Genomic DNA, 17,558 nt, shown 5'->3' with positions numbered 1-17,558 from the left:
AATCCCACAGTAGCTGACTCTCACTGGAGAGGCTGACAATCACCCAACAAGGCTGGTACCTAAGCAGTTCTCAAGGTTGTGTGCCTCTGAAGTCTCAATATGGTATCAGAAGTTTGGAGCAGCTGGTAAGGAGTCAGCAATCAATCAATCAATCAATCAATCAATCAATCAATCAGTCAGTCAAAGCCTGTAAATGCTGGTTCTGCTATCAGAGAAGACAACAGCAGCAATGAAGTGAGTCAGATTGGGTTTCAGTGAAGATCTCAGTTTGCTCTTGAATAAAGCAGGCAGGAATCATAAGAAGATTGGGGATGCCTGCTGCTCTCTGTCCACCTTTCAGTCCCCATACTTTGTGCTCCCACAGTACCTTTAGTCTCAGAGATTTTATTTTGGTCTGGCAGTTGGGCAAGTTCTTTTGAGTGGCATGATATATGATGTCTTGCCATGCATGACGCTATTAACATGAAGGGGTAGTTACTAAGGTAAGGATCCATTGCCACGTCATAAAAGGCTCATGAGTCACCGACAACAGGACAAGCTCAAGCCCAGCTGGCATCTTGCTATGGGCCTCAATGGTCTTCATATCTTGAGGTATAAAGGAGGAAATAGTCCCCCCGCCATGCTCACATGCACATATATTTTAACTTGACATGCCCACATGCACATATAAACTTGACATCTAGGTATGAAATAATTTATAAATTCATTCTTCAAAAGCCCTTAGCATTTTGGGCTTGAAGATGGGGTTTGGATAGGAAAGGAGAAGAGATAAAAAGTCACTGACATGCTACTTCTCTTTAGAATCTTAGATGGTCTCTGCATTGGTCATCTTTAACCATCAACTTGACAAAACCTAGAGTCACCTCGGAAAGATTCTTAGTTAAGGATTGTCTAGATAAATTGTCTCTGGGGAGTTGTCCTTATTGTCCATTGATATACAAAGTCTCAGCCCAACATGGGTGACACCAGTTCCTAGACTGGGGGTCCTGAACAGTACAAGAAAGGAAAGTTAGCCGAGGGAAGCAAGCAATATTTAGATACTTACTTTCCCTTCCTTCTCTTAAATGTGGATACTGGCTTTAGGTTCTTTCTTTGATATCCTACACTAATGGTCTATAACCTGGAATTGTAGTCAAATGATACTTTCTAAGTTGCCTTTTGTCAGGATATTTTATCAGAGCAAAAGAAACAGAACAAGAACATTCTGCATCATAACACATTCTTCCTCAAGATTCAATTTTCCCTGATATTCTCACTTAATTTGGGAAGGTACTGGTTCTAAGCTGGCATAAATTCTAAGTGTACAATCAACTGTCAATCTGCTATCTCTCTGCAGGGTCCCTGGCACCTGAGAGTGCTGAGGTCAGTGTTCAGGAAGGCTGCATACACACCAGGCCTTCTCTGGATCTCACAGCAGTCTTTATCTGACAGGGAAGACCCTCCTTTATAACATGAATTTGGAATCCAGTCCTTATCATAAGCAAGACAGATACTGTTAATCTGATAATAGTATGATCATCATAAGAAAGAATGCTTAACCACTGAGTCACCAGACAAAATTGTATCAGAAAGAGTAATTAATCTGCGTTCGCAGAGGACTAGGTACAAATTAGATGATTCCGTTGCTATCAATAGAGTAACTTTTGCTAATGGTGGAATCATGGTTCCCTTCTTGTACATTTGTAAGCAGAAGAACCACTCTGCTAATCTATGAGTATAACAAACTCTCTTCTTGCTGGAAATCTGATAACAGCATAAATATCATATAATATCTGAATAGGAGGCAAGGGGGAAATAGAAAAGTCATTCTTCTTGGTTCTATCTTTTAATATATATAATACATAATATATAGTAATGTATATAAAATATGTGTTGTAAAAATACATATATTTATACATATAATATAAATATATGTTACAATATAAACATGTATACATATAGAATATAAATATGTACACACATGCAAACACACACATATATACATATAATTACAACATATATTATATCACATACATATACATTGCAACATTGCAGCCTCTTTTTTTCTGCTAGAGACAGGGTGCCACACTGTTGCCTAGGCTGTCCTGGAACTCAATAGGTAGCTCAAATCCTCCTGCCTCAGCCCCATGAGTTTTGGGATTATGGAATAAGCCATCATGTCTTGTCTGTACCACAATCTCAAATGACAGTACACATGAGAGAAAATATCATAACCGAACAGTTTTTCTTAGAACATTTATGGAATTTCTGGTTTGAATTATTGATTAAATATGATTGAAAAATCCCCCAAACTGGTGAAAGACATGGATATAGTAAATTTTCATTACTGCAGTGAGTTAAAGCCCTTTAGTGGTAAGTGCGATGGTAAGTAGGGAGCAGTCTACAGGGATGGATTAAGCTTCTGCCTCCCTCAAACAAGCCCTAATAGTGGGTGCTTACTAAGCAATGGCTGTGCCTGGGGGATGTTCGGTGATATCTAGAGACAGCTTTGATCTTCTCAAGTAGAGGTTGAGGCCAGGAGTGAAACTAGTGTCTGTTGAATAAAGGCTAATCTTTCTCAGCACCAGTACATTCAGAACACCAAGACAAGACGTCAGTGGTACGAACCGTGGATGGGCATGGTGTTTTGTGAGACAAATAACCACAACATTCATACTTGAGACCCGTCTGCTTTAGCACTTAATGCTAGAGGGGAGGTACATAATGGCAGGGGCAGAAAGAAGCTTCAGCTTAATAGGGCCAGATTCAATAAAATCATCCATCTGGCTTCCATGTTGGGGCCAGCACAAGTCTTAAGAATACATTTCCATGGCTTGGGCAGGATCTAGTGGTGAGGAGCTCCAAATGAATATTGAATTTGGCACAAATACCAGGTTTTGTTGGATGTTTGCATATCATTTTATTAATTCAACTTTTACCATATTCCAATATTTTTGGTGAGCATGGGGCTTTCAAATCAGCAGGCCATCTGTTGAAGATGTGGCAGGGACTCTTCTGCCAAAGATCTGGAAAGCCGCGAAGCTGCAGAGCACGGGTGGTGCATATTGTCTCCGTAAAAGACATGAAATAATTAAAATGCTGCATTTGCAGTTGTCTGGATGAATTGTCAGACTCTCGCTTTCATTTTATGCTAACAAGCTTATGAGCATTTAAATCAACAGGAAGTGTACTTTGAGAAACAGCTTTCTGTAGAGAAATGCCTCTATGGGTGAGCTAAAATATACTGGTTATTGTATATAAGGAATGCTTTGAAGTTAGTGTGGATTTTAATATTGAATGCGTAAGAACACTCTTATAGTGTGCGAGTCTGTTCACTAAGACCCACTTGCACAGGCCAGAGGCATGCTCTAGCTTGCGGCTGCATATCATTCTCATGGAACTATCTCAGGTACAAAACTTCCAAAGGGCCTTCATTTCAGAACCTATGGATGGAGCTCTGATGCCATGGATTTCACACATAAGGGGTGCATGTATGTGTGCACTTGTGTCTAAAAGCAAACAGGTAACTAGCCTCAGGTTGAGCTATCCATCTTATTCTTTGAGACTGGGCCTCTCAGTAGAATCTGGGACTCTTAGATTAGGTCACACTGATTGGCTAGGGAGCCCTAGGATCCTCCTTTCTCCAGGCCACCAATGGATATGACCACTCCTGGTTATTTTGTGCGGGTACTGGCCATCTAACCCAGGTCCCTATACTTGAGTGACAGGAACTTTACCAGCTAAGCCATCTCCACAGCCCTCTCCCTTTAAACAGGAAGGCACCAGTCCTGTAAGGGATGATCTGTGTCAGTGGAATTAGAATTGTCCTTGTCATTAGGTTTGCTTTTCAATGCTGTTTAAATGTACGTGTAATAATCTTTAAGCACAAGTGCCCGCAGGAGTTTTAAGACACCATGCCTCCATAGTATACACAATAAACTATGAATTCATGCGCCGTTTATCTTTCTCTCCTGGTGATTTTCCAGGAGATTCAAATCCTGTACTTTTGCTGTTTAGAAAAATGTTTTAATGGCTTCAAAATTTAGAGTTTAGAATTCTCACCTAGAATCAAAATAAAGAGAAATAGTCCTCCTTGATTCAGGACTTTACACTGCTCACTGAAGCCTACTTCCCACTCCCCCACTGTGTGAGAAGGCAGCTCAGGGGTCTTTATCTGCTGCTTCTTTTGTCTGGGAAAAGCCTCTCTCAGCAAGGCCCATGATTCTCTCTCTCAGTTAACTTTCTGCCCAAATGTGAATACTTCCCAAGCGAAGATGTCCCTGCATATATTTATCTCCCCTGGCTCTTTGACCTTCTTGGGTTTATCACCTCTAGCATCTTTTGGGTTATGTCTGTTTTCCTTCTCTTTTACTGTCTTGTGCTTTTATTGTTGGGGCAGCGATGTGCCATACATTATACAATGTACATTGTGTATACAGAATATAATTCCATCCCTACAAGATCCCTGTGTTTATGATTCTTCCACTGCTCATGTTTAAACTCTCCTGGAGTGTGCTTCACATCCTACTTAGCCATGGTATCTCCACAGTGGAGTGTGTTCACCAGAAATTGAAGGTTGCATAAAAATTAATGAATAAATTAAATATAGCACGCAGAGTCCTATGTGTTTATCTAATTTATATGTATATGTGTATACCTGAGTATATAGTTGGTGCGCCATATGCATGCAGTGCCCAGAGAAATCAGAAGAGGCTGTCAGATCCCTTGCAACTGGAAATACAGGCAGTTGTGAGCGGCCAAGTGGGTAGTGAGAACTGAATCCAGAACTTTAGGAAGAATAGCAAGTACTTTTAACCACTAAGCCATTTCTCTGGCCCTCGTTTTTCACAATTTTTGTGGGCACATTGTGATCATTGAAATCCACAGAGTGCTTGTTGGGCACTTACTAAAGCCTTCTCTAACTCTACCCGTGTTTGTATCCCCACCTTGCAGGTGAGAACACCAAGCAAAACAAAGTGATGTCATCCACTGACCCCAGATCCTGTATCACAGATCCTGGACCTGTGATTTTCATTACTTACACTGTCCCAAGTGACATTGACCATTAAATCAGAGTGTCACTAACTATATTTATCACAACCTCAGAGGCCATAAACATTTATTTGCTTGTACAACAGATAATTAATATGCTTCACAGGACACAGAACACTGTGATTTTATGAATCTCACCTCCCTTCAAGGAAAACAGTTTAGCTTATACTACCAAGGAAATACTAGTGACATAAACATTATAAACCCCTGGAATACACACATGCAAATATTTGGCCTGGGAATGAACTACAATGCTTTTGGCTTCGTGCATTTTGAATTCTCTGCAGCTTACTGAATCAGTCATTGCTGGTGGGATGCAGGTGATTCTTGGGGCTCCTGCTAAAATGCTATATGAAAAGAAAATGATTGTGGTGATAATGAGTTTTGTTCCCTGGGGTTCAGGGAACAAGCAGTTGTTTTATTATTCTGGAGTAAAATACCTCGCATTATGTATCCTAAACCATTTTAGGTAAGTGATCAATTTCACAGATGCAAAGCATTCCCTTGGAGCAATGTCATTGGTTAGAACTGATCTCAGCAAGGTAGGAAGTGCCAGAGAGACGGACCAATGTTTGTGTATTCTGTGTTAAATGACTTCAGTGCTAATAGCCTCTGTAAACACAAGGAACTGTTTCCAAGAATTCAAAGCACTTTACAAATGTTCAAAGATAGCTCTTTTTCTTTTCTTCTGATCAGAATAAATTAGTCAAGTTCATTATGACACTCCATGGAGTGGTCTAAGTTTAAAGACATAGTCACTCAAAAGATGATGCAACAGTTTGAGTACTTTGGTACTTTGAATGAGAGCACCCATAGCTCAAATATTTGAATGCTTGGTCTCCCCAACCCCCGCTAGTGGAACTATTTTGGAATGATTAAGAGGTGTGGCCTAATTGATGGAGGTGTATCACTGGAAACGAGTTTTGAGGTGTCAAAAGAACATGGCAGACCTATCTCGCTGTCTCTCTGCCTGCATCTTGGGGAAAAGATATGAGCTCCCAGCCACTTCTCCAGTACTATACCTATCTACATCCAAATATACTCTCTGCCATGACGATCATGGACCAACCTTCTGAATCTGTAACAAGCCCCAAGTTTATATGTGGCCTTGTCATGGATGTCATCACAGCAATATAACGAAGACAAGTACGCTGTACAATGGTAACTAAGACAAGTACTCTGTACAAAGGCCCACTTAATGCCTCACTAAACACTTTTTAAAGATTAACTAATTGGGATAAAAGTTTGTAATCACGGTCAAGACAACTAAATGACTGGCTAACTTGCATTTGGTGGGTCCCTGTTGGTTTTGTCACCATGTGTCAGCTGAGTAGGTGTAATAATCTGCCTGCTCCACAATGACAGCTTCTTTGCAGGCTTCTTTCCTCCAGTGGTCTTCAGATCAATGTGGTTCATCCTAATGATAAGTTCAGACGGGTCTGATAACAGCCAGAGAATATCATTCAGATTGGAATAAAACTCAACTCACTTTTTGATGATGATTGACAGACTGTGAGCCATTGGTCTGTTCATGTTATACAATAATAAATGATATTTTGTGCAATACTGACCTCCCACCAGTGTCCTGAATATCAGGAGAATTGGCCTCTCATGGTTTGCTTTACGCACTCATTTTTTGGAAGACATAGTTGCTGATTGTCACAGAATTTGTACACAGGATAAGAGGATTTTTTATACTACTGCCCTTCTCTGGTGGGTAACCTCATTCATCTAGAAAGCAAGAATAATTTTGTTTTGTTTCCAAGAAAATTTAAACTGATGTCTTCTTTTGAATGCAAATTCCTACAGTTATTGAGCATTTTATCTTAGTCATTGTTCATATTTAGTCGTCAATTGTTGTCACCCGTGGCAACGTACTTAAAACACTATGTAGTCGTCCATTTGAACAAGTAAACACATCTCTCTCTCTCTCTCTCTCTCTCTCTCTCTCTCTCTCTCTCTCTCTCTCTCTCTCTCCATGCCTCTCCCCCTCCCAAAAACATCCACTTAAGATCAAAACTAAAAACAAAAGGTGTGAGTTCATATCACGACCCTTACCCCTTTGCATTGGTTGTTATTCTCATTGATGTGACAAAAATACTTGACGAAATCAACTGAAAAAAAGAAAGGATTTAATCAGGCTCACAGTTTGAGAATATGGCCCATTATGTCATGGAAAGTGAGAGAGGCAGTTGTCACATCGTGAACACAGTCAGGAGATGAGTGTGAATGCCTAACTTTCTTCCTTATTCAGTGTGAGACGCCTCCTCATCAATGGACTGCTTCCATTCAAAGTTGTTCTTACCTTCTCACTTAAAGCCCTCTCACAGACATTCACACAAGTGTATATAGTTGGTGGTTACAAATTCAGTGATCTTAACAATGACTATTAACTATCACGCCTAAAATCTTTTAAATAAGTCATAATAATTTTCAACTGGAGAACCAGTTGTTACAAGATTAAAAAAAAAAAAAAGAGGGATGCCGCAAAATCATTTATCTTACTACGCTACTCTGCTTCATCAAATTAAATGTGGGGATAAGATGAAGACTTTTGAGAGAAATTTAGATCTCCTTGGTGGCACTTAAGGGCAACACTTGGAACTGTCACAGCTCTGAGCCTGGAATGTGGAAAAGAGGTGCTTTCAGGAGGCCAGTGAGGCTAAAACCATTTTCTTCACAATACTAACATGTAATTGGCCCTGGCAGTATATCAGCAATGGTGGGGGAAATACTACACTTCCTTCTCCTTAGCACTGACTTCCTCAGGTTCATAGCTTTTGACTTTTCCTTGTGACCCACTTAGTATTACCAGGGTCATGATTGGACTGGGACTGTCCACTGGAACCTCGTGGGATCAGAAGGGGATATACAACTAAAGGCATAACTCAGCTATTCACTGAGTAAATACATATGCGTCAAAGGAAGCTACTTCTGAAGATCCTGTGCACATGGCCGCAGGATATGGAGAAATCAAACCGGAACAGAGCTGAAAGCTTCTTCCCTGTTGGCTAGCTTTTCTGATACTAGAAAAGGGATTTGCAGGCTGAAAGAAAGAAAAGGCTTTAATGATATTATAGGATATGAGTCAATGAATTATAGAAGCAAGCTGACAGGTAACACGTGCCACTTATAATAGTAGTATGACTATTTGAATACAACTAACAACTCTTTTCTTAGATTTAAAGCTTCTTCCATGGTAAAAATATATATACTTGGTACTTTAAAGCCACTCTGTCACAGGAAAGATTCTAGACTCAATGGGAGGCAGGTTTGATTCTGTTTATCTAATTGATATATATATCAATTGTCCATAGACAATTGTAATTCTCAGTGGCCAAACTGGGCACTTGAATGTTCATCCCCGAGAAGGTGTTTATGGTATTCCTTCCAAGATTCTGGGAACAGGAAGATGAGTAGGAAGATTTTAAGAGCTGGAAGGAGAAGAGCTGTAGATGCTATCTTCTGAGCAGTGCACAGCCATGGCAAGCATGCACTCTCAACAACTGATGTCGTCAGTGAGTCTGCACACGAATGGGCCCATCAACACCCAGGGAAGATAAAAAAGGAACTTGGGGGAGGGACCTGCCCTTCGCTGCTGAGATATTGCCTAGAGATAACTTTCTATTTCTCCTAAAGATAGCAAATACTACAATATTAGCACTGTTCAGAACCATGGGAGCTTCCCTGTGGTATGAAACCCTCATTTTACTAATATATATGCAATTTGTAAATTTTAATAGGGGTAATGGGATGCTGGCCTGTGTTGTGGACACTATTCATGGAGATCTAGGGGTCTCTGTCCTGGCCTGAGCGGCCAAAGAGTTGTACTCTCTGAAGGGGAGGGGAGTTCGGATCAAAGCAAGCTGCCAAGTCTCTTCCACAGCCACTGTTGTTCCAGCAGGAAGGCTGCTGTTGATGCAGCAGGACTCTGCTGGCCAGCAGGGCACAGCGGAACTTGAGTAGCTCCCAGCAACAAAAGCTTCCAGAAAGAATTCTCTTCCCCAAAGTGTTATAGCTCTATATGACAGACACTCTCAGGCAGTCTTTGATAAAATAACGCTCATGCTTTATTCCTTGTGGATAGGGTCTTATGTACGTTTGGAGGTGGCTTGGGGTCTAAAAGCAGATGCTTTCTATTGGCATGGTCTGAGATGTTAAGGATGCCTCACCTGCATGTGGAGGGGCTTCAGGCCTTGCCCCTACATGACTGATTTTCACATCCTCTCCATGGGGTGTCGTGGTAACATGTTCCAGGACTGCAACCTGTTCAGGAGTAGATGAAACTCACACCGTCCTCACATATGAGAGCACCTGGGTTTCTGAATGTACTCAACCTTATCAAGATTTTTTTTTCTGGTGACCAGGTTCCACTTACTCCATAATGAAGGTGATAGAATTAACTTTGTGGTCTATGCCACACAAACACAACAATGCCAGGGGAGTAAGCAAACTTGTAAGGGACGGTGTGTAATTCACTTTAAGAAAATTTGTTTGACCCTTCAATGACAATTACAAGAAGCAATACTCAGTAATAAAATTATAGAGTAATTACTTTGTAGATTTCAACCTTAGCAAAAATAAGAGCAATAATAAAGTTAACGGATATTGCAGTGCCATGTATTATTTTAAAAATCACACTTGCCTGAAAATTCCCTTCGCTTATAGATTGTTAGGCAACAAAAACGACTCATTTGCGAGGAGAGAACTGGGTAATCATGATGACTGGTACTTGGAGTACAAGAAAAAGGCAAATTCTTGCAGAAGGAATGAATAGATAGAAGAAGAAAAACCAGTTGCTTATGGAATGAGCAAAAGAGAAGAAGAGCGAGCCTACAAAAGAGAATGGCATTACTTTTGGAAAACAAGAGGCTTGGAGTAGCAAAGGATAGTTCCCTGGATCTGGGATTACATACGAGGGCATCATGAGCTTCACACGGGAAGCCCATGTGGGCAAAGACATCCTGCTTGCCCATCCTTCAGACAGTCTAAGGGGCACTTTAAGTCCCAGGCAGCACCTCAGAACAAAGGCACCTAACAGATTAAGCATTCGTGCTGCAGTGCAAGCTCACGGGCTGTGCTTTCTTTGAGTGGCTGTAGTTAACAACTCCTCTGATTTCATATGAGCTGCTAAAAAGAATCACGGCACTTCCACCAAATTACCATACCACTAAAAATGTTCCTCAGCCTGTCAGTGCTGTGCCTACAACTCGAACTTTCCAATGGTCTATCTTTTATGTGGTATTTGATCTTTTTATCACCAAAAAATGAAGATAAAGAAATCGAATGTACCTAAGCTAGTCCATCCTTTTCCTTTAGAGAGCTGCTCCTACAGTTCAGAGTCTCTGTGCCCCACGACTCGGCATGAACAGCTCAGCAAGAGAGTATTGGCTGAAAACACCAAGCATACTGCATTGGCAGATGGAGCGTGTGGCCATTTTTGAAGAGGAACAAATGTATGAATTTAATTAGGAGGCGATGTGACAGCTCCTTTCCTTGCTTGCATAATTTTGGAGACAATTGTGATGAGGTGCATGGCTTCTTCTCACACAGATTCACTCCTGAAGCAGTCTCTCATGTTTCATTTTCTTTCCCTTTATTTCATCTTTCTCTATGTCTCTCCCCCAGCTTAGGAACTCACAAGCGGTGTTCACACAACTTTTCTTTTCACGTATTTGTGGTAAAGACTGGCTGTTGCTCTGATTATTTTAACAGGAGACCCACTTAACCTAAGCACACTTAATTTATAGCCACTGAATGCTAACAGCAGCCTGCCTCTGAGAAACCTCACACACCCTGAGTCCATTGTCATGTACATTGTAGAGCAAGGAGAAGCCAAGGTTTTCAAGGGCGGGGAATATTTTATTGAGGAAATCCTTGGACTCACAATAAGTGAAAGGAAAATCTAAGGGCAAAGAAACCTCTTAATTCATGTCTTGATATTAAATAGGAAAAGTTGCAAATGGGTCAGTGTTAAGGAAGGGTCAGAGCTGTCATATGTAACAACCTGTTCTGATGTGCATGATCTTTGCTCAAAGAAACGCACACTATTTACAGAAGATAGAAATGTAGGAGCATGCGCAGTAAGTAGGCTTTGGCTCAGCTGTCTATGAATTCTGTGAAATGGAGATGGCAACCCCCACCCTTACAAACCCACATACACAGGATGAGGGGATCGAGTGCAATGACCTGTGAGAAAAAAACTGAAGTCACAGTAATGGAAAGGATCCTAGTGCCTGCTTTGCCCCAGCCTCTCTAAGTCTTCTTCCCATGCTGGGCCTTATTGTCTTTATTTCAAAGCGCTACTGTGAGAGAAAGCAGGACTGCTTCCAGGGACTCAGCCCTACTCTGGGACCATGAATCCCCTGTTGGAACTTTTACATAGCCACTTCCTGGGAGCTCCTTACAACTTCACCATTTCCTTAGGACTCAGCCTCTGAGCTCACCCCAAAGGCCCTGTGATCTTTGTGATCTACTCTACTTCCTCCACCTGCCTGTGGAGACCTGGTTGATAGAACCACTATCAGAGGCAATGTGGATGGTAAAATGTGAGTTTCCTGGTCCTTGACACTGAGTTTCCCTCTTTTTTCATGTCAAGAAAAGTGAAGAGGGACAGGTGAAATAGAACGTACCCTAAGTGAATGCAAAACAGCTTGAAGAATCAGCTGATTGCTCATTGAATGAGTCTAGACCTGTAAGTATTCCATCTGTGATGGCAAGCAGGACACACAGCATCCCCATTCTTCTGAGAACAGTGTGATCATGGCCACCTACAATGTGAGAGTTGTGATGAGCTGATGAGATCAGGAGGCTAACAATGAGAACAGTCCTTTGGGAAAGGGAAAAATGAAAATGTGGGTATGGGGGTTCATATAACTCTCTCTCTCTCTCTGTGTGTGTGTGTGTGTGTGAACTTTATGATATATGGATGTGTGTTTGCATTGTATTCATTCATGTGGAGGCAGAAGATGTGTACTGTTCCCTTGTTCTCTGTCTTATCCCCTGAGAGAGGGTCTGTTAATGAACATGGAGCCCACTCCTTGCTGGCTAGGTTGGCTGGGCATCAAGCCCCAGGGATCTTCTGTCTCTCTTTTTCCCTACAGCACTGGGATTATATATGCATACAACAATGTTTGGACTTGATGTGGGTGTTGGAGATTGGACTCAGTTCCTCATACCCATGGAAAAACTTTTACCGACTGAGCACCAGCCTGGTGATAGATTTTAAAGCTAAAACCTGAAAGAACAAAAGAAGCTAACAAGGAGAAGAACATGGAGGAAGAAACACTGCAGATTAGAAGTGTTGTGGTGTATGGTCCCAAGTGCTATGAGGAGTCTAGCGCTGTGAGCACAGCATTGAGAGGGGGACACCTTGACTGGGGACACTCCTGTGAGGAGTTTATTGGAAGTCAGTTGCATTGTAGGAAGGAAAAGAGTGACATGACTCGGTCTCAGTCTTGGAAGTTGGCTCTGGCTGCCTCATGAATGAAGACTGGGGTCTGTCATGTGGGGAGAATCCTTCAGTACAGAAGATGCTGTTTTTCCTTTTGTAACTCTTGTATTATATATTACATCCCGATTGCAGTTTCCCTTCTTTCCACTCCTTTCAGTCCCCTCTACCTCCCATCTCCTCTAGATATACTGTTCCTCTGTCTGCCGTCAAAAAACCACAGGTCTTCTGGTAACGTCAACTGAATACAGCATAACAAAGTGCAAGAAGACGAGGCACAAAACCTCAAGGCTGGGCAAGGTAACCCAATAGGAGGAAAAGGGTCCCAAGAGCAGGCAAAAAGAGTCAGAGAAACACCCCACCTCCCACTGTCAGGTATTCCTTAAATACCCCTGTAAATGGTATATTAAACATTATTTAATAACTCTATGAGTTATTAATATGATCCGGCTAGGCCCCTCAGTAACTAAGGCAGAGTCCAATGGATTTTAAAAATCAACACTAGCACAACTACTGGGCAAGTTTCCCCTAATCTATGTTTCTATATGCTACACTTTCAATTCCCAGCTTGGCCCCTTAAGTACCTGCTGTTTAAGTCTCACCAGGGTTATTTCTATTCCAAGGGCCTGTCCTCAGGCTCCACTTCTTCTGGCCATGTGCTCATGATCTATCTGGCCTCATGGTGGTTTCTTCTTTTCTCCTCTCTCCCTCCTTCTTTCTCCTCTCCTCTTCTTTTTCTTTCCTAGTGCTTCCTACCTTTGATCCCCAACCCCGTAACTGAACACCTGCCTACCTGTACTATTTCTAGAAGTTGGCTGTAGCCACTTTGATTTACTCAGTAATTTTAGGTTTGGGAGCAAGGTTTACACAACAAAGACTGGTGTGCTTGGGAATTCCCTTGTCTATGGGCAGCTAGATCTTGGGGACCAGTATTTAGCATTTAAATACATAACAGCACCAGACCAACCCCCAACACACCCCAAGCTAAACAACTACAGCATGTACACAGAGAACAGTGTGCAGACCAATTCAGGGTCTGTGATTGACATTTAGTTTCCAGAAGCTCTCATAAGCCCTGCTTAGTTGATTCTGTGCACCATGTTCTTGTAGTGTCCTTGACTCTTACAATCCTTCCTTCCTTCCTTCCTTCCTTCCTTCCTTTCTTTCTTTCTTTCTTTCTTTCTTTCTTTCTTTCTTTCTTTCTTTCTTTCTTTCTCAGGGTTCCTCAAGATCTACCTAATATTATCCTGTGGATCTCTGTATCAGTTCCCATCAGTTGCTGGATGAAGCTTCTTTGATGTCATTTTGAATTTACCTGGTAATGAGAAAATGAGAAATACATTGATGTATACAAGAAGTCATAGAATGAGTTCTAAGGGAGATATTGTATTAAAGGAGTGGGAATGGTCAGCAGTGCCCAAGGCTTAAAGCAAATCTATAGTAAATGCACTAGAATCTTGTTGTTTTGAACAGGGTAGAGTTTCAGTACCATTAAAGACTCTGATTTGTAAAACCAAGAAGTTCTCCTTGTAAGATGTCCCTGTATGCCGAGATATGGACACCAACACTGGGGTTCCATCTGGATGTAAATACATGGTTGAGAATTGTCAGCAGCCAGGTGGTAGTCAGTTACTTGAGGGCTGGAGTTGAACTGAGTGGTAGAGCGCTTACCCACATAGGTTTCAGTCCGTAACACACAAACAAAATGTCAACAGTAAAATAAATCTGCTAATATAAAGTCTGTAATATAAAGTCACCTGAGAAAGGTGAGGGGGAAATCAAGGCTCGGCTCCAGTGAAGACAACACTTGGCATCCTCTACACCACAACTTCTTCAGGGAAAACTAAGGGAAAGAAAAAGTGGGAGAGAAAATGGAGAACAAAAGAAGAGTGTGTGAAATTATGGAATCCAGGAACAGCGATTTTAGAAGGTGGCTTGCCTATAAATCATGGATCACAAGAATGGAGATGGATGGCTGAATGATGCTCCCCTCTGTCAAACACTGCTGGGAGAACAGAGTGGCAAACTGTAACAAAAGACTTTGAAATGCCTTTCACTAAGCTGTGGGACACAGGTGGCCTCTGGGGGCTTTGACAAAAGCTTTCTCAGTGGAGCACCTGCTGGAGAGGGAGATGTAAGGATCAGGAAAGGGTTGACTAAGAAACACCGCCTTCTTCAGAACAAAGGAAAGCACAAGACTCAGGATTGAGAAAGGTGAGGACATAGAAGACATCTGCCTCTGCTGGGAGGTCACGGGATGCTTGGAGGACACACATGTGAACAGATGGAGACAAACCAGCTGTGGGACCGAGGGCAAAGAAAGAATTCAGAACAGTCAAGGATTTTGCACTAGCTCTTGTGGAAAAAACTCATCTTGCTGAGAGGAAGGATGGGCAGGTCCTGGTGCAGGTGTTTGGAGGGTAAAGTGCATCTAAGGCATGGGTATTGAGAATGCTTACAGCTCCTTATTTGTCTGTCTACCATTCAAGCTACTCTCTTTTGAGATATATCTTGAGCAAAACTTTTTGATTAACTCACTTGCGCTGTTATTTAACAACAAATCAACACCAAATTCAATTACTCTCCTAGTGGTTATGCATAGCTTATTCCCTCCTCCTTTGAATCATAACTTGGTAACCATCATTTCTCAGATGTCTTCAGACTATCAACTCAGAGGCTAAGAAGGGAGACAGAACAAAAGATATAAAGGGTGGCTGCAGTGGGCATAGATGGCAACCTCTGTCCCTACATTTATTAATAAACTTTCCACAGTGCTTCTGCTAATCATTAGGCACTCCTTTCTTCAAGGTGATGCTTTGGTATCTGGTTGCAAGATGATGCTTATGCATGTAAGAATCTAGATTTGAATCCAGATCAACACTCAGGGAGAAGAGATTTATGGAAATAGAACATACTTATACCCAATAAAGCAGAACTTCCTCATCCTCATCCTCATCCCCATGGAACCCTTAACACACCTTTCAGAGGCAAGCATCTATTACCTGATGCTTCCTAATAGGAGCCCACTTTTTCCAGGTGCAGCAAGGTGGCCCTGCTGGGTAGAGGATGGGCTCATTTGCATATTCAAGGCCTTAGTCCTGTGTGATTTATACCATTAGTAACTGATAGTGAATCCCTGGGAGTATGAGTGATGCTAGGAAATAAGAGGGAAACAAAGTTCAAAGTCACTCCAAGGACAGCACTAGCATTTCCCACATTCTTTTCTATATCTCCAGTTCTGTTTTTTCTTGCAAGTTACAAATCCTATTCTCAAACACTGGGGAAGCACCCAAGGACATTTTGAAGGATCTCTTAGATAAAATCTTTGGTTTCTACTTATGTACCTCTTATTTTTCCTTGTAGCAAGGGGCTAGAAAAAGAGAAAGATATTAAAATAAGAAATCTTAAAACCTTTCCCTCTAGTTTGCAAGTTTAAAAATAAGTGTATTATATTTACAGTTTAATCGAGTCCTTATACCTGATTCCATAAGAATGCATCTCAGAATTAAAAATCAAAGACTTCACGAAGAGCTGTTCTGCTTGAATTTGTGAGCAAAGATTGGAACTTTGTTTCAGAGCAGACAAATCTGTGGCCAGAATAGACAAGAATAGAACAGAATAGATCAGAAAAGACCAGAATAGACTACATGCTGCTTCAGCCCTCCTGACTGTTATGTTTGATCTTGGGGCCTGGGGTCCTGAAGCATGGGGAGGAACTTAGATGTGTCCCTAGGCACCCAGGACACCCACAGTAATAGGGAGTACATCTAAAGTCACACTAATACCAAAGTGGGCAGAAACTTTGTATCGCTTTATCTTCTCTAGCATCTAGTTTTAAGTTTATAAAGAAGGAATAAGAAACAAAATCTTCTTGGTGGCAACTGTGAATATATTTTTAAATGCTATTAACTGACAGTACATCTTGTTCAGAACTATGTTTAGTAGGTGTTCTGATGAGGGGAAAGCTGGGTTGTCATAAAAACATAACAGGAAACGATTGCATTGAAACAACATGGGAAGATGCTGGGCCACTGAGGAAAAGGAACTCTGCTGTGGACTTTGAGTGCTTTCTTTGGAGCTTGCTGCTTTGTATTTCACCAAATATTATACTGGGACACATTTTCCCTCCAACTCTTAAGGAATTAGTATTTGTCTATGTTTTAAAGTAGCAAGACTTCAATGAACACTTACCAAAATAGCAAAGCACTAAATGTTAGAGTAATAAAGAAGCCAGCGTCCACTCTGGGTGATGACATTGGTGTTGACTTGGCAGGCTCATAGTACTGCAGTTCCATCCAAGGAATATGATAATTGCCTTTTGGAAACTGCTTTTTGTTATTTTTCATGGAATCCATGGATTTACCTTTGAGACGTATGGGCGTTGTTAGTCTAAGGTAGAGCCTCAAGCCAAACTAGAAAGATCCATGTTTAGATATTTATTTGATTCCTTTCCTAAATATTGATACCACAAAATATTTGGACCTGGTCAGGTCACTGAGAGAGAGAGCGAGAGTGAGAGCAAGAGCAAGAGAGAGAGAGAGGGGGAGGGAGGGAGGGAGGGAGGCAGGGAGGAGAGAGAGAGAGAGAGAGAGAGAGAGAGAGATTCATTTGGGTTATGGTCTTGGTGGCTAAAGCTCTCAAACAGGAAAACTCCTGTGCCTGGGAGGGTCAGCCCTGGTTTTGTCACAGCATAAAGAGAAGTGGGTAAGAGACCAAGAACCTGTATTCTGGCTGTGTCTCTCAGGAGCGATCTACATCCGGCTCCTGTCGGTCTGCACTTCTTTGCTTCATCCATCTTGTCTAATTGGATGGCTGTATATGCACCACAAGTGGAAGAGCTTGAAGGGGCTGGAGACCCCATATGTACAACAATGCCAAGCAACCAGAGCTTCCAGGGACTAAGCCACTACCTAAAGACTATACATGGACTGACCCTGGACTCTGACCTCATAGGTAGCAATGAATATCCTAGTAAGAGCACCAGTGGAAGGGGAAGCCCTGGGTCCTGCTAAGACTGAACCCCCAGTGAACTAGACTGTTGGGGGGAGGGCGGCAATGGGGGGAGGGTGGGGAGGGG

The sequence above is a fragment of the Rattus norvegicus genome, chromosome 6, assembly GCF_021556685.1.
Source record: "Rattus norvegicus strain SHRSP/BbbUtx chromosome 6, alternate assembly SHRSP_T2T, whole genome shotgun sequence".
In the NCBI taxonomy this organism is placed as follows: domain Eukaryota; kingdom Metazoa; phylum Chordata; class Mammalia; order Rodentia; family Muridae; genus Rattus; species Rattus norvegicus.
This window is presented reverse-complemented; position numbering follows the sequence as displayed.